Raw genomic sequence first — 24431 nt, 5'->3', positions numbered from 1 at the left:
TACTGGCTTCTAAATATGAAAAAAAAAACGTATCCATAATACTACAACATGGATGAATCTCAAAGTAATTATGCAGAGTGAAAGATGCCAGACAAAAGGATTTGTAGTGTAGGATTTCATTCATATCAAATTGTAGGAAACACAAATTAATATACACTGATAGAAACAAGATCAGTGGCTTCCTGGGGCAAGAGAGGGGGTTGGTAGGTAGGAAGGAGGGATTATAAAAGTACATAAGGAGACTTGGGAATGATGGATGTTTTCATTAACTCGATTATGGTGATGGCTTCATGAGTATATACATGTGTCAAAACTTATCAAACTGTCCATTTTATTTCTTAATTTTTTATTTTTTGTCTTCTCCATTCTAAGCTGCTGCTTTATTTTATTGACAAAACAGTGCTGAACATGCAATAGAAAACAAGACACAGTTCTCAGAGGATGCTCTGTCTTAACTATATTTGAAAAAGAATTTTTTTAAATTTTTTTAAAATTTATTTATGATAGTCACAGAGAGAGAGAGAGAGGCAGAGACACAGGCAGAGGGAGAAGCAGGCTCCATGCACCGGGAGCCTGACGTGGGATTCGATCCCAGGTCTCCAGGATCGCGCCCTGGGCCAAAGGCAGGCGCCAAACCGCTGCGCCACCCAGGGATCCCTATTTGAAAAAATTTTGTTAGGTTCATCATTCTCCCACCTCTCCCTTTGTCTTTTTTTTTCTTTTTTGTTTGTTTCAAATATTTATGCAAATTCTAGTTAGCATATTCGTGATATTGGTTTCAGGAGTAGATTTTAGTGATTCATCACTTACATGTAACACCTAGTGCTTATCATATCAAGTGCCCTCCTTAATCCCCATCACCCATCTAGTCCATCCCCGTACCTACCTATCTCCAAACCTTCAGTTTGTTCTCTATAGTTAAGAGTTTCCTATGGTTTGCCTCCCTCTCTTTTTTTTTCCTCTCCCTATGTTCATCTGTTTTGTTTCTTAAATTCCATATATGAGTGAAATCATATGGTATTTATCTTTCTTTGACCGATTTTTTTCACCTAGCATAATACACTCTAGCTCCAGCCATGTCATTGTAAATGGCAGGATTTCATTCTTTTTTGATGGCTGAGTATTATTCCATTGTATATATGTACTTTTTTTTGGTTTTCTTGAGACATAATTGACACAAAGCTCTGTATAAGTTTAAGATGTACAGCATAGTGATTTGACATAAACATATTGTAAAAGTATCACCACAATAAATCTAGTTAACATCTCTCTCCTCATATAGTTACAACATCTTCTCTCAAGTTTTGCACTTTATTTTTTAAAGTAAACTCTACACTCAACCTGGAGCTCCAACTCACGACTCCAAGATCAAGAGTTGCATGCTCCACCAAATGAGCCACCAAGCACTTCTGAAATTTTACAACTTTGAATATGTACAGTTTATTGCTGGTCAGTTGTATCTTCAGGAAGTTATTAAGAAAAGCCCTTAGTTGTAACAATTAAACAATGCACAGGTATATAAAGAATCTCCTCTCATCTGACACCATCCTGTGAGATTCTCTTCTTGAGACTACCAACATGAATAGCTTGAGGTACACAACCTTTCAAACATTCTCTCTAGTTATATAAACTTATGATCAGGTTACAGGGTCTAAACATTTTGCAAAATGGGTGACCAAATAAGATGCTATTTTTGCAGAATTTTATTAGGGTTTTAAAAAATCTCTGCTTATGCATAAAAATTTCTAGGTGTTCTGATATTGAGGCTCACTTTCTATAGTTAACACACCTTAGATCCTTTACCAGCCAAGGGGATATAAAACTACAAATGCATCTTGCTTTGCAGGAAATTACTAGATAGAGGAGTCTTCACTGAGGGAGGGATAAGTTCAAATTCTTTCTATATCAAGATGCTGTTTTCTACAAGATGTAATTTCATCTAGAAAAGGAAAAGGATTTTGCGTTTTAACCTGTAATTAAATTTGCACTCTAGGTTAAACACTGCACAGGGATGTTAGATGTGAGCACATTCAATTGTAAACAGACCTTTCAGGATTGTTTTGATTGCAAACTAGAAAACTGTACCAATTCCCGGGTTTTACTACAGGTCAGGATGACTTTTAAAAAACCCTTCAATTTAAAAAAAATATTAAAATATGCGCTGACTGCAAAGAATGCAAAACATGCACAAGTATATAGGACAAAATTCTTCTCTCTCCTGCTCTGTCCCTCATTTCATTTTTTGGACAATCACTGACAACAATCTGCAGGCATTTTTCCAGACTATATGGTGCCCGTGGGCACACATGTGTATGTGTGCTTGCTTTTATTTTTGGTTTGTTCATTTGCTTTTTCTTTCAAGTTTTAGAAAATTCTGATAAAACAAACGTGACATAAATCTGCCATTTTCATCATTTTGGGTGCCAGTTTCATCATCTTTAAATGTACAATTCATTGGCATTAATTATATTCATAATGTTGTGCAACCAATCACCACCATTTCCAAAACATTTTCGGCACCACAAACAGTAGCATTAATCACCAACCCCCCTTTTCTTCCTCGTCCCAGCTCTTGAAAATCTCTACTTGCTCTATGAATTTGCCTATTCCAGATAACTCATATAAGTTGAATCACAGAATGTTTGTCCTTTTGTGTCACTTAGCGTAATGCTTTCAAGGTTCATCCATGTGGCATGTATCAGAAATTCATTCATTTTTATGGCTGAAGAATACTGCATTGAAGACCTAACTTTGCTTATCCATTCATCTGCTGATGGACACTTGGGTTGTGTTCATTTGCTTTTAACAAACATGATCCTAATATACATAATTTCGGCAGGATTTCCCCTTTCACCTCACACATTTCAGGGGCCACACTGTTCTATTGGATGAAAATGCCATCACTTATTTCCTACTCTTCTATTAATAGACATATAAACTGCTCCTGTATTTTTGCTATTAAAAAATGCTAGAGTGATTGTACTTGTGCCTACAGCATTTTATATTCGTGCCAGTTTGTCTGGAAGATAAAGTTCTATTATCTGGTTAACAGAAATGTGCATTTAACATTTTGATAAATACTGCCAAGTTAGCTTCCAAAAATATTGCTCCTACTGACAGTCTCATCAACAGTGACTATGAGAACCTTTTTGTCCATGTCTTTCCCACAAGGTGTATTTAGAATTCTTTTGTCCTTGCCAGTGTGACAGGTGCACTTGCTTATTTAAACAAAATATACTATCATCGGGGCTCATATTCAGTAGCAATGCATTTATGCAGCTGCACTCCATATTAAAATACTACAATTTTCTCCATAGTGGTTGGTAAGTGATCACTGCTCTGAAACCTACCTTCAAACCCTGCCCACCTCCACACAATCCAGCACCTGCAGGGTAAACTCCCTGCCCAGCATCACTGTCTATACTCGTTCAAGTTAGCCCTTATTTGTGTTGACCAGTTAGCATTTAGAATCGTGCTCCTGTCTCCATGAGGCTAATTTCGTGTGAGACCCATTAATTATCTCCTGGCTCTAATTCTGAACCTCTAGTCCTATCAAGCAATCATCTGTCTCAACGACAAGAACTGTGCTTCCGAGATCAGGGACCCTGTCTCTCTCATTCATTCTTTGATTCCCAGAATGTTTTCCAAGTACATCATATAGCAGTTGCTGACCAGGATCCCAGAATATTCCCATGAATACACCATCCTGGGCTTTGCAGAACTTACAGACGGAAGGTAGGAAACATAACTGAAGAACCAAATAAAGAAAATCACTTCCACGAAGAATGGGTGCCATATAGGAAAGGCTCTGACAGTGAATGAATGAATGGTTAACTGCTACCTTCATTGCCAATCTGTGCATCCTCTCTTCTACTTCTTTTTTTTTTAAAGATTTTATTTATTTATTCATGAGAGACACACAGAGATAGGCAGAGATATAGGCAGAGGGAGAAGCAGGCTCCCCTTAGGGAGCCTCATGTGGGACTTGATCTCACGACTCTGGAATCACAACCTGAGCTAAAGGTAGACACTCAACCACTGAGCCACCCAGGCGCCCCCCTTCTATCTACTTTAAACAGCCAAGCTCATCACTTGGCAGACTGGCAAGGACGAAAAGAATTTTGGATGCTCCTTGTTGCAAGAATATGGACAAAAACGTCTCTCAGTTACTGTTGACAAGAATGTCAGTAGGGGTGATATTTTTGTGAGATGATGTCACGAGGTAGGGGTTCTCTTTAGTAGATAGGTCTGAGACAGACGGAAAGGAACATGCAAATGGGTCAAGTGTAGGGAAGGAGGGCATGCAGGCTGCTCGGGCGGGTGGTGGGTGCAAAGGCTCACGGGTAGCATGTCATGCAGACAGTGTGTGCAAAAGAGCTGATGTGATTTAGAGGGACAGGAAGAAGGTATGAGTGAGAACACTAACCAGGAGAGGGTAGAGATTAATGGCCAGAGCCAGATCACACTGTGCCTTACAGATTACAGCCAAGAATCTGAGATGACCTGATTGGTAATTTATGATCCTACATCACTTAAGTTCATATTCTCCAATTCTTCTCAAAGTACCTAATGACTATGAGTTTGGGAGATGCACTGAGATCCAGGTAGCTTCCTTTGGTAGTGGTATAGGGCTCACGGGTTCCTGTGGTAGTGGTATGGACAGTGCCTATATGCCCAGGTTTAAACATATTCCCCTCCAACCCTCCTCTATCTTTTAGGCTCCTCTACGTGTCTACTCCACAAAAAACAAACAACGGAAATTTCCATCCCTGAAGGATACTTTACTCAATGTTAAAATCAGCTACTAATTATTGAGCACTTTTATGTGCTCGCCATTCTTCCAAGTGCTTTGTATCTAGTAACTCATTTTATCTACTCATCCTCATCTACTCAAGAAAACTGAGGCAAAGGAAGATTAATCATTTTGAACACAGCACAGAAGTGGTCAGTGGAAGAGCAAGAATCTTGAGTCCATGTCCTTGGCTTCTAGATGCCAGTCCTCCCCAGCAGGGGATGGCATGCAGACATAGCAATCCAATGGTTTATTTCACTCATGGAAGCATTTTGAGAGACTGTGTAAATGCTGTCCCTAGCTGTTGTACATTCTACTTGTGCGCGACTCATACTTTTGCATCAAAATCCTTCAAATCACCTTTGTGTGTCAACTATGGACTTGTGAGATCAGCTAACGAAGAAACCTCCTGAGACAGTGTACAGTAGCACTGCCTACATGCCTGGAAGTTTGGTTTCCATAGCATTGCTGTAATGAAATATTTCATTTCCCTCTTATTATATTATGAAAAGTAGTAGAAAAAGGGACAGAACCCTCCAAAGTATTAATACTAAAGGTACAAAGCCCAGCTGCCTGAAAATAATCAACCACTAGCTTGCTTAATTGCCCACTGGGCTTAGCTGGTCAAATGTTCAACTGTGAACAAAAAGATAGTAATTTTACAACTGAGTGTATAAAATATTAGAAATATACTGTAGGAAATGTGTTAACGGCACAGCATAGTTAGCACAGTACTTATTTTTGTTTCTGTTTGTTCTGCTGTCTGAGAAGAGAACCCCTTTATTAAAAGGTAAGTCTATTATTCAACTTTTGGGCAGTTGGCTTTTATTTGAGAGTAGGGAGCTAACTGCATGTATTTTCTTCCTCACTGCTAGAACACAAATATTTTGATGTTAGATCATATCATGTATCTTATCCTATCCTATCCTCTCTCCATTTGACAGGTCAATGTACACTCACACACCGACATGTAGAAACTCACTTTCCTGTTCTAACCCACCATGTACAGGGATGTCCACTTACCTTTACTAGTAAGTGTTCTCTTGACCTCCGTTTGTTTTTATTGTAATAATCTTTGGATTTATTTTGCCATGCACAGATGTCATCTTTTTCTTTCACACATTCTTTCTTCTGGATTTCTCATCCAAGCCTGTAATACAGAAAAGAGAAGCTCCTTAATTTCTGTATGCACACAAGAAAGAATTAGAGATCTCAAGTCAGTAACACTTCTAATTTATTTCTAATTTTCCCTTGGGTGGCTACAGTTTAATCACAGTTTTAGAAATTTACCTAATGAGATTTAAAATAGAGCTATCTCCAAATACACATGAAATTGAGGCTATTCTCAGCAACTAAAGATCTGGTACTGATTTGGGCTCTTGCATAATGCATTTCATTGAATAGGTGGTGTCACTGTCTCTGTAGGGGAGACTGCAGTGCTAAAACTTATCTACAGTCAGTCATAAAATCAGGGCTGTGAAAGTGGGAGAAACCAATAAAACCCCACCTTAGAATCCATGTTCCAGAATTACTAGAACCAGGATAGCTCTCCCAAATCTCATTTTTAACAGCTGTCAGTTGTGGAGAGGAGGAAATGCATGTCATGAATACTGATGAAATTTTGTGTGTGTGTTGCGCCATAAGATGCTCATTTATATGTATTTGTGTCATTTTTCCAATAAAAGAAAAGGAAACAGCTATGCCTCAGAAGCTCTCCTGAAGTCAAGAAGTGTGCTTCTCCTTGTCAACTATGGGTCAAACTGTTTCACACACACCAGTGTGTAAAAACTGGACAAGAGGGCAGAAGCAGCAGGTGTGGCACTCACTGTTTTGCCATGTGGGTAAATAAAAATCAACTGTTGGACCATCCCCATGGCACCTCCTCACTCCACCTGCCCCTCAGCTCTCCCTGGACAAGGATGTAGGTGTGAAGTGGAAGATGGCAGCAGGAAGCAGAAAGAACTCGTACAATTTGTGCATCAGCACCTTTGCCTCTGTCTCCTTACTGATGCCATATGACACATCCATCTTTTCTAACAGGAACTAGATGTTCAAAGAGCTCAAAGGCAATGACAGCATGGTATAGGTTGGGAGTTTCCTGCAGGCAATATTTTCAGTATCCTTTTTGGACAAAAATAGATTTGTCTTAGGAAACAAAAGAGTTAACTTATTTTTGAATCTTAAAGCTAACAAGATGATGGGATGCCTGGGTGGCTCAGTGGTTGAGTGTCTGCCTTTGGCTCAGGGTGGGATCTTGGAGTCCTGGGATGGAGTCCCACATCGGGATCCCCGCAGGGAGCTTGCTTCTCCCTCTGCCTATGTCTCATGAATAAATAAATAAAATCTTTAAAAAATAAAAATAAAAAATAAAGCTAATAAGATGCTAATTTATGTAAGGTGTTTTAAATTAAACATTAAAATGCTACCAAAATTAAACTTAAATAGTGGGATCTAATGTTGATAGAGTATAGCTATGGGACTAGCGGGATGGTTTGGGTATACCAAACAGAATGAAGACCTCTCACATCCAGTCATCTCCTTAGTCAACCTGGCTTCCAAATAAAAATTGGGTATTCCAAATATACTAGAGGTATGGTATAGTCCCAGCTTTTACTTTACAGATAAGATAAATGAGGTTCAGAGAGAGAGGCGGTGACTTGCAGAAGGATACACAAGGAGAACTGGCACTGCAATGACTCCATATATTTTCTGCTTTATCAAAACATCTTTCTACAACTTTCATGTGTCCACCAAGTGACACAAGTTCCTTGAGGGGTTAAGCCTTATAATTAATGATATAACAAGCAGTATCTCGCATCACGTATACGGAAACTAGTTAATTCTCTTCTTTAGTTTTAACAAAGACTACACAGCTGATGGAAGCTCAGATCACAGGTGCAGAAAAAAGAGGGGCGCCTGGGTGATTCAGTCAGTTAGGTGGCTGACTCATGATTTTGGCTCAGGTCATGATCTCAGAGTCATGAGATCAAGCTCTGATTGGGCTCCACACTTAGCAGGGAGTCTGCTTGAAGGTTCTCTCCCTCTGCCCCTGCCCCCACTTGCACTTGTTCTAAAATAAATAAATCTTAAAAAACAACAACAACAAGGGCAGAAAAGAGAAATAGACATTTCCTGATTGCCTAGAAAGGCAACTATTTATTGAGTGCCTGCCATAAGCCATACAGTGTGGGAGGCACATCATTTATATTGTAGCTGATGCTTCTAGGAACTCTGAAGATCATATAGGTATTATTATATGATGAAGATGAGGAATCTGAGTTGGGGAAATATGATACCTTGCCTGAGGTGATACATAGCTAGTGACTTATTTGTTTTTTTGTTTTTTCTTTTTTAAATTTTAATTCCTGTATGGTTCATATACAGGTAATACTAGTTTCAGGTGTACAATATAGTGTCCACACTTCCATATGTCACCCGGTGCTCATCACAACAACTGCACGCCTTCATCCCCACCACCTACTTCCCCTTTACCCCCACCCACTTCCCCTGTGGTAACCAGCAATTTGTTCTCTATCATTAAGAGTCTATTTCTTGATTTGACTTTCTCTCTTTTTTGCCTTTGTTCATTTGTTTTGTTTCTTAAATTCCCCATATGAGTGAGATCATATGGTATTTGTCTTTCTCTGAATGACTTATTTCACTTAGCATGATACTCTCTGGCTCCATACATGCCCTTGTAAATGGCAAGATTTTATTCTTTTTTATGGCTGAATAATATTCCATTACACACACACCACATCTTTAACCATTCCTCTATCAATGGACCCTTGGAGCACAAATTGGTATAGTCACTGTGGAAAACAATATGGAGTTTCTTCAAGAAGTTAAAAATAGGGTGGCTAGGTGGCTCAGTTGTTGAGTGTCTGCCTTTGGCTCAAGTTGTGATCCTGAGGTCCTGGGATAGAGTTCCACATCAGGCTCCCTATGGAGCCTCTGCCTATGTCTCTGCCTCTCTGTGTTTCTGATGAATAAATAAATAAACTCTTAAAAAAAAAAGAAGTTAAAAATAGTACTACTCTATGATCCAGCAATCACACTACTGGGTATTTATCCAAAAATATAAAAACACTAATTCAAAGGGAACATGCACCCCTATGTTTATAGCAGCATTTTCTAAACTAGCTAGTAAGTTCTTTGATTCCATGTCCTGATACACACTGACTTCCTGCCTGTGATGAATAGCAACTATAAACCCAGGAAATATGCATCTATTTGAAAAGTCCAGAGCCCAGGAACTGAAACAGAATGGATAGTATTTAAAAGGAGACTCAAGAAAAGAAGGGAAGGAAACTAATATAAAAGCATTATGGGAATATATTCAATAATAACTGGTAACAGTTATAAAGAATATGTCTTTACGATCTTTGAACATATGCAAATATGCAAATGTAATTAGAGCGTATCATGCAACTTCTCCATAAAATTCGGTGAAGGATACTTGTGATAATACTTGTGATATTAAGTACTTGAGGGTGAGCAAAGCAGTTCAAGGTCTCAGCAAGTTAGGGCAGATGAGATAGGATCACCTCTGTACCAGTTTGTTTAGACTGTCATAACAAATGCCATATGCTGGGTGGCTTGAACAGCCTTCACAGTTCTGGAGGCTAGAAGTCCAAGATGAAGGTAGCAGCAAGGGTGGTTTGTCCTGAGAACTCTCTCCTTCACTTAGAGGTGGCTGACCTCTTGTGCATCTTCACATGTCTTTTCTCTGTGTGTACATCCCTGGCATCTCTTATTGTGTCTAGATGTCCTCTTCTCATAAGGACACCAGTCAGATTGGATTAGGGCCACCCTAACAGCCTAAAAGCCTCATTTCATTTTTTTTTAAAACTCACATATAATTAACATACTGTATTACATGGGTTTCATGTACACTATAGTGTGATTCAACAATTCTATACTATACTATACTGCTACTCAGTGCTGATCATTACAGGTGTACTCTTAATCCTCTTTATCTCTGTCACACATACACACACACACTCAACTGCCCTCTGGGAACTATCATGATTACCTAAAAAGGCAACTATTTAGAGTTGGATTTTTAGGTTCATCTCTTTTTTCTTTGTTAATTTGTTTTGTTTCTTAAATTCCACATATGAGTGAAATTATATGGTACTTGACTTCTTTCACTTAGCATTATAACCTCTAGATCCATCCATGTTGTTGCAAATGGCGAAATGTCATTTTTTTATGGCTGAGTGATATTCTATTGTATATACCACACACACACACATCTTTTTTATCCATTCATCTATTGATGGGCACTTGAGTTGCTTCCATACCTTGGCTATTATAAATAATGCTGCAATAAATATAAGGGTGTGTGTATCTTTTTGAATTAGTGTTTTTGTTTTCTTTGGATATATACTCAGGAATGGAATTACTGGATCGTATGGTAATTCTATTTTTAATTGTTTGTGGGACTCCATACTGGTTTTCACAGTGGCTGTACCAGCTTGCATTCCCATCAACAGTGCACAAGGGTTCCTTTTTCTCCATATCCTCATCAGCTCTTGTTATTTCTCATGTAGTTGATTTTAGCCATTCTGACAGGCGTAAGGTGATATCTCATTGTGGTTTTGCTTTGCATTTTCCTGATGATTCATGATGTTGAGTATCTTCTTATGTGTTTGTTGGCCATCTGTATATTATCCTTGGAAAAATGTTTATGTATGTCTTCTGCCCATTTTAAAATTGGATTATTTGGTTTTTGGGTGTTGAGTTGTATAAATTCTTTATGTAATTTGGATATTAACTCCTTATTGGATACATCATGTGCAAACATCTCCCATTCAGTAAGGTTGCCTTTTTGTTTTGTTGCAGTTTCCTTAATTGTGCAAAAGCTTTTTATTTTGGGGTAGTCCCAAATAGTTTAATTTACTTTTGTTTCCCTTGCCAAAAAAGACATCTAGAAAAATGTGTCTATGGCTGGTGTCAAAGAGGTTACTGTCTATGTTTTCTTCTAGGAATTTTATGGTTTCAGGTCTCACATGTAGTCTTTAGCCCATTTTATTGTGTGTGGTGTAAGAAAGTGGCCCGGTTTCATTCTTTTGCATGTAGCTCTCCAATTTTCCTAACACCACTTGTTGTAGAGATGGTCTTTTTCCTATTGGATATTCTTGCCTCCCTTGTCATAGATTAATTGACCATATAACCATGGGTTTATTTTTGGGCTCTCTATTCTGTTCCATTGATCTATGTGTCTATTTTTGTGCCAGTGCCATCCTGTTTTGATTACTACAGCTTTGTAGTACATCTTGACATAGGGGATTGGATACCTCTAGTTTAGTTATTCTTTTTCAAGATTGCTCTAAAAGCTTGATTGCTCTTCAAAGGCTTTATCTACAAATATAGTGACATTCTGAAGTGTTAGGGGGTCAGAGCTTGAACATATGAATCTTAGAACACAGTTTAGCCCATACCACCCACTAAGTAACTACTTCTGGTGCTACAGCAATGCAAACCCAGGTACCCCAAAAGTGACAAACCTGCTACATGCTATCAACCTCCAGTGTCATTAGAAAGATTTAAAACTCTCTAATATTTGAATTCAGGAATCTAAGGGCTACTACGGTTTTTTAATTTAAAAAAATAAAGGAGAGAAAGGTCACGATTCAACAAACTTCTGTCATGATGGTCTAAATAAGCCAGGGGTCAGAAAACTATTGTCTGTGAATTAAATCCAGTCTGCTGTCTGTTTTTTCAAGTAAAGTCTTTTTTAGCACACAGAAACATCCAGTCATTTAAAAATTGTGTATGGTTGTGTATGTATGGAGCTACAATTGCACAGCTGAATAGCTGCACCAGAGACACGAGACCAAAAGTATGTACTATCTGGCCCTTCACAGAGATAGATTGCCAACTCCTACTTGAAACTCTGTTAGTCAGGTCTCTTTATTGTAGGACTTCTAAGGGTCTGGAAAATATGTATTTCAAACTTCAAGATACACAGTAAAATTGCATCTTGCATAGTAAGTGATTTTCTATAGTCAGCTCAAACTGAAAACTGTGTATGGTCACAATTAACACTGGGCATTAACTAAGGAAAGTGCCACAACATAGAGTCTACCATTGCACATTGTCATCGATGTGGCCAGTTTTACCTCCAAAGTTGCAATAGATGAAATTGTTTTTTGAGCACCACATGAAAGAGTTGGCTTTCTTTATGGGCCACTTGTATACAAAGATGGCTACATTTAAAAAACAGAATCACTCTCAGCATGGTGAGATACTTGAAAGAACTAATAGCTATCAAGCAATGGGAATTCAGGATACTGATTCACATTTATGTCTTGAATTTGCAGTTATGTACTTGATCTGACTTTGCTGGAGGTTTTTGGGCTTTTTTTAAGCTCTGAGTTTGTTTGTTTGTTTGCATTATTTCTCAGTTTAACCTCTCCCATCTCATGTTCCCTGAACCCCTAGTGTCAGAAGCTTGTAATAGGACCTGTGTTCCATAGAATGCACTCAGGGAAATGCAGAAATACTCAAACCATGGGTATCATGGATCGATCAATTGGACAGAAGACATGTATGATGCTTTCTTAACACTAATTGCAAAAGAAGTGCATGACAAAGCCACAATAAGATGCCACTTCATATCCATTAAGTGGGCTACTTTCAAAAATCAAAAATAACCAGTGTTGGTGAAAATGTGGAAAAGTTGACACCCTTGCACATTATAGATGGGAATGTGTTGTGGAAAGTTCTGGTTAGGAAGTTCCTTAAAAAATTAAACATAGAATTACCATGAGATCCAGCAATTCCACTTCTGGGTATATATACCAAGGAATTGAAAGAGGGACTCGAGTAGACAGTCATACACATGTACATGGCTGCATTATAGGTTATAATTGTTCACAGTAGCCCAAAGACAGAACTAACCCACATGTCCACTGACAGAGAAGTGGATAAAGAAAATGTGGTATATACATATAACAGACACAGTATTCTTTTTAAAGAAAATGGAATCCTGAAACACAGTACATTGTGGGTGAATCTCAAAAACACTCTGTGCTAAGTGGAATAAGCCAGATGCAAAAGGACAAATATTGTATGATGTCGCTTGTATGGGGTGCCTAGAGTAGTCAAATTCATAGACGCACAGAGTAGAATAGAGGTTATCAGAGGACAAAGGGACTGAGGAAAGGAAGTTATTGTTTAATGGGCACAGAGTTTCAGTTTGGAATGGTGAAAAAGTTCATCACTGGAGATGGAAAGTTGATGATGGTTGCACTACGCTGTGAATGTACTTAATGCTGCATTGCACATTTAAAAATAGAATGGTGGGGTGGGGCGCCTGGGTAGCTCAGTCAGTTAGGCATTCAACTCTTGGTTTCAGTTCCTGTCATGATCTTGGAGTCGTGGGATCCAGCTCTGCATTGGACCCCATGGTCAGCATGGAGTCTGCTTGAAATTCTCTCTCATCTCCTTCTTCCTCTGCCTCTCCCCATGCTTTCATGCGCTTTCTTTCTCTCTCTAAAATAAAATAAATAAAATCTTAAAAAATGAAAATAGTTAGAATGGGTGGTGGGTGGCATTTGGGTGGGTTAGGCAGTTAAGAGTCTGCCTTTGGCTTAGGTCATGATCCCAGGATCCTGGGATCCAGCCCCACATCAGGCTCCCCGATCAGCAGGAAGCCTGCTTTTTCCTCTCCCTCTGCCTGCCATTCCCTTGCTTGTGCTCTGTGTGTGTGTGTCAAATAAAGTATTTAAAAAAATAGTTAGAATGGTAAATTTTACTTTATGTATACTTTACCACAATAAAAAATGCCCAGGAAAATAATTAAAGGAAGAGTAGGAGCATAATTGTAGGGATGGGGTGGAGAGGGCTTGAAATGTATATTACAGAATGTCTCATTCTGCTAAAAAATACGAGCAGCCGACAAATCCTTGGCTTGCTTAGGTGACAATATCATAGATGGAAGACAGAGGACATAACAAGGAAAAGTGTTATTCCAGGAAGAATTTTTGTGTGACAGAGAAATGAAGCAGAAAAGTGGTCACAACCCCTTGGGAGTTCAAATTTTTACATTTCCATTCAGTTTTAGAATGCTGTTGGGATGCTGGGATCTTCCCTTGACTCCTCCAGTGCCCGTCTCCACTTCCAGCACAGCCTCCCCGCCCCCACCCCCATGCTCGCCTTTCCATTCACCCCATCCACTATCCACTCAGAAACTTGAGTGAGGGCGACAATACAGCATTATTGCAAAGGATACTACGACAAACTCCTATCCATGTGTCCATCACTCAAAATGAACTAATGTTCTTCACACTCATTTACTCTTTTAAGAAACAGAACCACACAGAAGCTAGCCTCTAGTTCACACATGGGTATGCCTGTGTGCATTTGTGGGTTATGTGTATCCAAAACAATATATCCTACAGTCTTGTGGTTTTTACACTTTTTATAAAGTTTTTTTTTTTTTACACATGATGCTTTTTATCATGCTGTTTATTACACTGCACTCAATGTTGTTTTTGAGATATTTTCACTTTGCTCCATACAGATCTAGGTCATTAATTGTTGTATAGCACACTATCATAATTTAATTTTCCTTTTCTGGACTGATAGTTATTTGGACAATGTCCAGTTTTGGGTCATAAGTCTCTCGGTTCAGTGGCAGAGGTTGTCCTGGCACATTAGTATTGTGGCATCACCATGTACCTGCAGGAGTTTCTCCTGGTAAGTCCAAATCTCTTGGGTGCATTGGGAAATGGGGGAAAGTTCTTTTGTGAGTTGGCAGTGGAGCAGAGCAGGGATGCTAAATTTTCTATGGTGCAGGAAAGTCCTGAGTGACAAAGACTCATCCCTCACACAAAACCAAGATCCCCTTCTTGGAGAAATACCATTGATTGCTTACTGTCTGCAGTAGAATCAGTTGTAGAATATGTGTATTTTCATGTCTAACTAGAGAACGACAACTTACTCCCCCAAGTGCCTGCTTATCTCAATTCCTTGCCAAGCTTTACTTGTCTAACTCAACCTTTTGAATTTCTGCTACTTCGATAGGCATAAAATGCTATCCTGGGATTTTAAACTTGCATTTCTTGCTTTTATCATTGGTGTGGAAAGACTTTTCACATTTTTATTGCTCATTCATGTCTCCCCCTCAGGAAAGTGCCTGTTAATAAGCAGCCCATTTTCCACTGGGTAGTTTGAGTTTTCCTTATCAATTTATAGGAGTTCACTAGAGATTCTAGAAATACAGCTTTTGTTAATTATTTCGGGCTGCACATATCTTCCATTGGCTTATCACTTGCCTTTTCATTTTATGATGTTATTTTTTGCAGAAGTTATACATTTTGATATAATGAAATCCATCAAGTTCATCATTCTTAAATGTGATTTCTGCATCTCTAACTTATAAAATCTACTTTATCCTAAGAGTATAAAGATACCTTATTTTTTTCCTCCCTAAAGGCTTTGAATTTTTACATTTTATATTTAAGTTTTCAATTTCTCAATTTAATTCTGTACAAAATGTAAATTAGGAAGCTTCTGATACTCATGTACTTCTTCTGATAGTTTATGCTTTCCACTCTGAATTTCACAGCCTCCTGTGTCATATAGAAGGGTCCGTGTATGTTCAGTCCATCACTGGGCTCTCTACTCTGTCCCACTGATCTATTTCTTCATACCCCTTCACTGATAATACAGGGTCTTAATTACTATGGCTTTAAACAAATTTTGATAATTAGGGGAAGTCTTCATTCCTTTATCTTCTTTTGCAAACCTCCCTTATTAAATTCTTGAATTTTTATATTTCCATTCACTTTTAGAAGGCTGTTGGGGTTTTGTTTAGAACTGCAATGAATTGGGGCATCCCGATGGCTCAGTGGTTTAGCGTGGCCTGCACCCCAGGGTGTGATCCTGGAGACCCCGGATCGAGTCCCACATCGGGCTCCCTGTATGGAGCCTGCTTCTCCCTCTGCCTGTGTCTCTGCCTCTCTCTCTGTCTCTCATTAATAAATAAATAGTCTTTAAAAAAAAGAGAACTACAATGAATTTAGAAATTCTTTTTGATAAAAATCAGCATTTTAAATATTGATCTTCTTTCTTCATGTATATGGTATATTTTACCATTTCTTTGGTTCATCTTTTATGGTTTCCAATGACTGCTTTTGAAGTAGTTGCACATCTTTTTAAAACTTGACTCAAAGTCTCTACATGATTGTGAGTGTTCAAGTGATTTTTTTCTAAAAACCCAAATCTGCAGATATCAACTTTCTCTCCCCGAATGTGGGTCTCCTGAGGCTTTCTATTACATTTAAAATAGAATCCAAACTGCTTCCTGTGGCATGAGTATGGTATGTGGCTTGGCCCTGTCTTTCTCTTGAACTTTATTTTGAATCTTGTGTTAGTCATAAAGCTTTAGCCATGCCAGTTTTCTTTATACACCCTAAACGTATCAAGCTAACTCCACCTCAGGACCCTGTCCTTGCATCTTTCTTTTTATGGAAGCTTGTTCCTCAGATATGTACATGGCTGGTTTCTTCTTGCCACTAAGCAGTCAGGTCAGATGTCATCTCTCACACTGTCCCTGCTCACCAGAGAATGACTCTTCAATCACTCATAATGCATATAGCCTTCATTCCTTCACAGTGCTTGTCACCATTTGAAATTATCTTGTCCGGGGATCCCTGGGTAGCTCAGCGGTTTGCGCCGGCCTTTGGCCCAAGGGGCGATCCTGGAGTCCCAGGATCGAGTCCCGGGATCGAGTCCCACGTCAGGTTCCCGGCATGGAGCCTGCTTCTCCCTCCTCCTGTGTCTTTGCCTCTCTCTCTCTCTCTCTCTCTATGTCTATCATAAAGAAATAAATCAATCTTTAAAAAAAAAAGAAATTATCTTGTCCAATTCTATTGGCATTTCCCCATAGCAGACCATAAGCTCTACACAATTGGGGTGCCTGTTCTCTTGTTCTCTCCTGTGTCCCCAGCACCTCAACCAGTGCCTGGCACACTCCAGGTATTCAAAGTACAGGTGTTGAACAAATGAATCAGTGAATAAATGAACTGACTTGAATCTCACCTCATCTCCTGGTTGATCTTTCTATGTCCTCTTATATCAACAAAAAGTGTTCCCTTTCCCCGCTGGCCATACATGTCACTCAAGCAAATAAAAAATATTCTGTAGACATTTCTAGTCTCTCAAAGAAATAGCTTGGCTGCAGGAATATATGAATTCCAAAGGTTGTGTGCTGCAGCGCACAAATCTAGGTTTTAAGTTATATAGGACAGTGAAGGCTCCATTCTCTCATTCACCCTATTTCTACTCCCAAGAGATAACTATTAACAATTTCTTTGTATGGAGTCACCAACTTTTTATCCATTTACTTAGTGTATCTCTCTCTCTCTCTCTTTCTTTCTCTCTCACTCTCTCTCTCATTCTCTATCTACCCACCTATCTATATCATCTATTTATCACAGATTAGAGAACCAATTATTTAATATGGTAAGTTTTATTCTTATTGATAAATCATTATTTTTCAAAGGATAGGTGAGTTTGTTAAGAAAGCAGATTCCCACCCCCTCCTCTAGAGGTTAATTTCTCAAACCAGTGACAGGTCCCAGAAATCTTCATTTTCAACAAGGACGCCCGATGACTCTGATGCAGGTGGCCCAAAAACCACCCTTTGGGAAATGCTCATCTAGGTCAAGCCATTTTTTTAAAAAGATTTTATTTATTTATTCACGAGAGACTCAGAGAGAAAGAGAGGCAGAGACACAGGCAGAGGGAGAAGCAGGCTCCATGCAAGAAGCCCAATGTGGGACTCGATCCCAGAACTCTGGGATCACACCCTGAGCCAAAGGCAGATGCTCAACCACTGAGCCACCCATGTCCTAAGGTCAAGGCAATCTAACACTATCCTTATTTAAGACCATGTATCCTCCCAAACACCAGGGGGCAGAGGGACCCACCTATATTCCCACTGTTAAGATGTCACACTCCCTTTGCTCAAAAAGAGGGTGCGGTAGATTCTGTGCCTCCATCAGGTCCTCAAGAATCTAAGTGCTTATGAAGCCACATAAACAACCAGAGAAACAGCTCAAAAGTGGCAGCAAGGACATATGAGCTCTAGACTCCACACTACCCTGCACCTCCAGTTTCTTCACAAGCAAAATGAGAAGTTGGAACAGATAATTCAACAAGCCCCTTCCCACCCTAGCATTTTATGAGAAACCTCAACATCTCATGGATTTGTCAGTGATTGGGCTATAGCTGAATTTTTCCCCGGTACCTTCCAAACTGCCTAGGGTAGGCTTATATTACTTTCACAAGGCAAAAAGAATCCAAAGCATTTTAAAAGATTTTTCACATTGTTACTCCAGCAGGATTTTCACAAGCTGGGATGCTTCTGTTTCAGTGCTCATGTTCACTACTCTCCATGAATACAAAGAAATAACAAAATCTCAACATACCTCGGTCAAGGCAATTTAATGCCATCCTTGCTTGTTCGAAATAAATTTAAAATTTGTTTAAATAGGCAAAATTGAATCTGTGACTCTATACCAGATGATAAACATGGAAACTAAACAGTCCAAATGATCCAGTCTCGGCCAAAATCTCACACCACATGGAGAAATGAGCAATACTTAAATATTTAATAATATGCTGTAATTTTTTACACTTTGGAGCTTCAAAATTTCTGACAAAGTAATCCCCAAGCTATAATTAACAAAAAGAGGCAAGCTTCCAAAAAGTCTTCCAGAGCAAAAGTAAACTCCTCAAAGCATCTCCCCTGCCGTGAGTGTGCTGGGAACACTGACATACCAGCAGTAAACAACAGCAGCCAGAAAGAGTTTGGCTATTGCCCTGAACTGATGTGTGCTGAAAATGGCTTTAGGAAAAGAAGGCTGTGATTAGAAAATCATGACATTTTCAGCACCCACTTATTAGCATGTCTGGACTATCACAGAAGAGAAATGACAAGGTCTTTACAATCAGAGTTCCCCTCACAGGATATTTACAAATACTTAACTGCTATTCCTACCTTCAGAGTAATTTGGTCACTGTCCTAATGGTGGACCAAGGATGTAGACACCCTAGCCTATCGCTCCAGATGGTCTCCTAAGAAAGACTTCCATTGCTCAGACATTAAACGATGTATTCTTTCCCCCTACTTCCCATTCCTCAAACCCTAGCAGCACTACCTCTAGGATACATTACTCAATTTGTTAATATCTCCTTATTTCCAATGCCACTAGTCCAGTCTGAGCCACGATTATCTTAACCTTAGACTAGACTATTTCAACAGTTTTCTTATTAATTTCCCCACTTGACTCGAGACAATCCCTTCTTCACATAGTGGCCAGATTTATGTATCAGATAATTTCTTTCCCCTGCTCTAAACTCCTTAGTGTCTTCTTATTTTCAGGGAATAAAACTTAAACTCTATCCCCTCTCCACTTCTGAAGCCTCATTTCATGATGGTCTTCCCTTCACTCTTGATACTTCCACATTGGCTTCCTTTTCCTTCCTTACATTGCCAAGCCCGTTCTCACTTGCTGTCCCCACTGCTCAGATCACTGTCTCTCTAGATTGTCACATAACAGGTTCCATCTCTCACCATCCTAACTCAACATGCATGATCTTCCCCGACCACCATATCCTAAATAGTATCCACCTGCATTGGTGTTATTCTCTACCCCTGAATATTTCCCATATGATCCTGAAATTACATTGTTTACTTGATTGCTACTTGCCCGCTCCACAAGAGTGTAAGATCCCGAGGAGGGAGACCTTGCTTGTCCCATTCATTGCCAGATCCCCAGCACCAGAACAATGCACATAGTACTCAGTGATTTTTTTGTCAAATGAATGCACGTTGTTTTAGATTAAATCAGGACCCAACTTTTCAGTCCTTCCCATCTCAGAATTGAAACCCAATTTCTTGCCCCAGATGCAAGTTGTTAATTTGCAAATAGACATATGCCTCTCTGTGAATATCTGCAGTTACCCAAAACGAGGCTAGATTCTCTGACATAGAGATCACTGCTCTGAAAGCAGAGGATTCTTTGGAGATGTCAAATGAAATTTAAACCTCGTTGACAAGCTAAAATGACTCGTACAGTGTGTCTTGACTTGGAGGAACGATTGTGTAGGTTGTCATTGCTGGCAGTGAAGGGCTTATAGTCTGAGTGGGTTGATCAGTATGTCACAGGGACTGAGGCAGGTAGATATTTTTATAATGCTAAGGAAATTTGCTAGGATATTCTGTGCTCTATCCAGGCATTCAATGGGGGAGAGTTCATTTTGGGTCCAGATAAGAGGCTCAGTTAATTTTAAATATGCCCAAATCAAGGTAATTTCATTCTGACTTACAGAGTGAACCATATAATGGTAGTGACAGTCAATTTTCTGCACAGTATCATGACTTATAAATCATTTTTACAAATTCATCATCTCTTTTGTTTCTTAGGCAGTTCCAAAGGTTGGCCAAATGTAGTTATTATATCTACTTTATGTTGTGTATATGAGATTCACAATTTAACCATGAGGAAATATTGAACCTTAATTTGGAGTCTAGATCTTGGAAGATCAGTTTCTAGAGGTACTAATGAACCAACAAAAGATATTGCAAAATGCATTTTAAAAAATCAACTTTATTGAGGTATAATTTACATATAATAAAATACTCTCACTTCAAGTGTTCAGTCCATCAGATGTTGACATATGTATTTCTATACCTATCACCACAATCAAGATATAGAATCTTTCTATCCCCTGAAATGTTCCTTCATGTTCCCATGTACTATATCCTCCCTATTACTTCCTACCTCTGCCCCAGGCAACCACTGCTTTGCTTTCTGTCACTACATATTAGTGTGCTTTTTCTAGAATTTCATAGGAATTGAATCATATAGTCTGAACTTCGTGTGTCTGACTCCTGCTCAGGATAATGTCTTTGAGAACATCCATGTCCCACACATATTAGTAGTTTGTTCTTTTTTAAATTGTTTCATTTTATTTTACAGTATTCTATTGTATGGCTACACCCTAAATGGTTTAGTCATTCCTCTCCTGATGGATATTTGGATTGCTCCTGGTTTGGAGTTATAAATGCAGCTGTATGAACACTCCAGTACAAATCTTTATATGGATTTGGACATTTGTTCATTTCTTTTCTGTAAATACCTTGGAGTAGAACGGCTAGGTCTTATAATAAAGGTATTTTTAATTTTATAAAAACTAAAAACTGTGTTCTAAAATGGTTTTACCATTTTATATTCCTGCCAGCAGTATATGAGAGTTCCAGTTGCTCTATGTCCTCATCTACACTTAGTATTATCAATCTTTTAATTTTAGCCATTTTAATAGGTATTTGCTCATATCTCATTATGGTTTGAATTTGCATTTCCTTGATGCTAATAATACTGAGCATCCTTTTACATGCTTATTGCCCACTTGTATAATTTATGCAAAGTGCATTTTTAGAGAAAGGAAGTGTAAGAAATTTTATCTCTTATGTGCAAGACTTTGCTTTATTTTAGAAGCAATTTTGAAAAATTTAACCCATGGGATGCCTGGGTGGCTCAGTGGTTGAGTGTCTGCTTTCAGCTCAGGACATGATCCCGGGGTCTGGGATCGAGTCCTGCATCGGGCTCCCTGACAGGAGCCTGCTTCTCCCTCTGCCTGTATCTCTCTCTCTGCCTTTCTCTCTCTCTCTCTGCATCTCTCATGAATAAATAAATAAAATCTTTTAAAAACTGTAACTCAAGAATATAGAAAATATTCAAACTATAAAATAAAATATATTGAGGCTACACTAAAAATAATGAAAACAATAATATGGTCCACATTTTATTAGCACTGTATCCTGTACTATGCGTTCATCTAATGCTCTAAGAAACCAGGGGGCCTGTGTTTGCAGAAAGGGGCTGAGATTGAATTAACTTGATCTCAGCAAAGAAGTAAAAGGCTGAGCTTTCTTCACTTCCAATTATTCTCTCTCCCCTAGACTTCATTTTATAGACCATAGGCTCAATTATTCACAGTATCTTTTTATATCTAGTCTCGTAAAACTGTAAGGTGAATCATTACAAAATTAATATTCAACAGGCTTTATATAACTCTGCTTAATGCAATGCATAACTCAGATTTTTATCACCCCAAAGCCTCTCAAGATCTATAAATGAAATGAACTTAATAAAACACTATGTATTTTAACTCTAATATTACCTGCACAACCTCAACACCACAAAACCACTTAACTTAGACTGGACAATCAGACAGACATCGATGACAGAAATGGACTGTACATAAAAGACCAAGCTGCGTATGAAGACTCTTATGATGACAACCAAAGTTGTGCTCTAACACATTTGCTTAGAGGGTCTCATGGTTCTAGTGAAAAGGAGATTATTTTTTTTCCAGAGCATTCGCACAGGAATCACTATACATTTTTTACACCATGCGACTCTTAAAAAAGTTTCTTACTCCTAAGTAATCATCACCTAATGGGAGGAAAAAACTCTAGTTAATGCATCTACCAAATTCCACCCCCTAATCCCCATCCAAATAAATGTATATTATTTACAACCTAGAAGGGATCTTAAAGATCATTTAATCCAAAGATCACATTTTACAGAAAAGGAAATCAAGGCTCAGAGAAGTGAAATTACCAGTTTCAGGTCAGACAACAGTTGAGAAGAGCTGGGTGTTAAAATCAGATCCTTGACTCAGACCTCAGAGTCTTGGTCTTGTGTTTTTTCTTTCCAAGACTTTTTTTTTCCCCTCCTGTTTTCAATAGTTAATATAGGGTAGATGTAGACATTACTGTCCTCTCTGATCTATTTTAATGTCCTCAATTTAATAGATATGAAAACTAAGGTTCACAACAATGAGGAAATATGGTTCATCCAAGGCTAGGGAGAAAGCAAGTGGCAAAGCTGAGACCAGTGACTACTCCCTATGGTTTATAGCTCAGTCCTCCTCTCTTCATGCCTGGCTGCCTTCCTTCTCTGGTGGGCAGAATGGCTTCCTGTCTTATAACCATTAAGTGATGTTGGCATGTTACAATCCATTCAGACACTTCCATAATGAATAAGTTATGCCAAGATCATTTTAAAAGCCCACCAGTCCAAGTTTTGTACCAAGGCTCTGGCAACCACTAGCACAAAGCTGTTATGAGGATGCACGTTCTTTTTTTTTTTTTTGCATGTTCTATTTTGACAAAAGACAGGTGCCTGGTTTTTGTCATTTGGTCTAAGATAACGTCATGTGCAGAAAGAGACTGGCAGGCAAAGAGAGATTTCTTCCCCAGACTCTCACATAAATGGGATTCTTTCTTTGCATAATGGAGCTCTAAATAAATAAAACACAAAATGAATACTTACATTATTACAGTTGTTAAGAAAATGGCTACAGAGTTTTATTCCTACTTGTATCCTCTCCAGGAAAATGGAATTCAATGTGAATTTTATAATGGTGAGAAGAAGAAGGGACCATCACTTATTCAAATACTTCATACATTCAGCGGAAAGTTTCCATGTGTTTACTGGGTGTCAGGCATGTGCAAGGCATCAGGGATGCAACAGTGCTCAGAAGAGAAATGGTTTCTGTCCTCTCATGAAGTCTATTGGGAAAGATGGACTTTTAACAATATGTAATAGGTATGTATATACCGATAAGAGGACAGGGTTTAGGTAGCAAGTGGGCTGAGCTGAAGAATCCTCGACAGTATGAACATGCTGAAGTGGAAAGGGGACATGATTTGGAGCAGATCCAAAAGTGTTGGAATTCTGTTTCCTGCACAGTAGGTGATCTCGAGCAAGTCACTTAAACTTTCTACTCCAATTGCCTTATCTGAAACAAAGCTAATAATTCCTACCCTGTAGGGACTATGCCAGGTATTGAGTTAAAGTTTATTAAGTTCCCAGGGGAGCCTGGTCTAGAGTATGGGCTCAACACATATTTGTCAAAGAAATGAAAGAATCGTTTATCGAACATGCACTGGATCTCTAATAGCAAAAGGGGCACCTGGGCAGAGAGTGATGAAACACAGAGTAAAGAGACATTAATCCTGTCTCCTACCTAGAGAGACCGAGAATATATATTCTATTATACATATATACACATATGTGTGCATGTGTGCCTGCGTGTGTGAATGTATGTAACAAATACATAGCAAAAGTCATAAGGGGGCACATTTGATGTGGCTGAGTCAGGGAGTGTCGTACAATAGGATGTTCTAATAGAAATGCACCATGAGCCATAAAGGAGAGGCACATAGATAATTTTCAAATTTTAGTAGCTACATTAATAAAAGTAAAAAGAACCATATAGAATAAATTTTAATAAAAATTTGACCCAGAGGCCTCTGGGTAGTTCAGTTTGTTAAGTGTTCAATTCTTGATTTTGGCTTGGGTCATAATCTCAGGGTTGTGGGATGGAGCCCCGAGTCAGGCTCCTTGTTCAGTAGGGACCCTGCTTGAGATTCTCTCTAAACCTCTCCCTCTGTGTCTGCTCCCACTTGTGTTCTCTCTCTCTCAAATAAATAAATCTTTAAAAAAATAACATATTTGACCCAAGATAGCCAAAATATTATCATTTCAACATATAAACATTATGAGTTTATTGATGTGATAGCTTGCATTCTATTTTTTTAAAGATT

At 38.7% G+C, this 24431-nt stretch overlaps 1 protein-coding gene across 1 annotated transcript in view; it reads right to left on the bottom strand.

Annotated features, from left to right (window-relative positions):
- FRMD4B (FERM domain containing 4B) overlaps positions 1-24431 on the bottom strand; it is a 319973-nt gene that overhangs the window by 214421 nt on the left and 81121 nt on the right. The window contains exon 2 of the mRNA XM_077858098.1: positions 5816-5942. The gene's annotated coding sequence lies outside the window, so the exon portion shown is untranslated. The remainder of the gene's footprint in view (positions 1-5815; positions 5943-24431) is intronic.

Source organism: Canis aureus, chromosome 19 (assembly GCF_053574225.1).
Source record: "Canis aureus isolate CA01 chromosome 19, VMU_Caureus_v.1.0, whole genome shotgun sequence".
Taxonomy (NCBI): Eukaryota; Metazoa; Chordata; class Mammalia; order Carnivora; family Canidae; genus Canis; species Canis aureus.
This window is presented reverse-complemented; position numbering and strand designations above follow the sequence as displayed.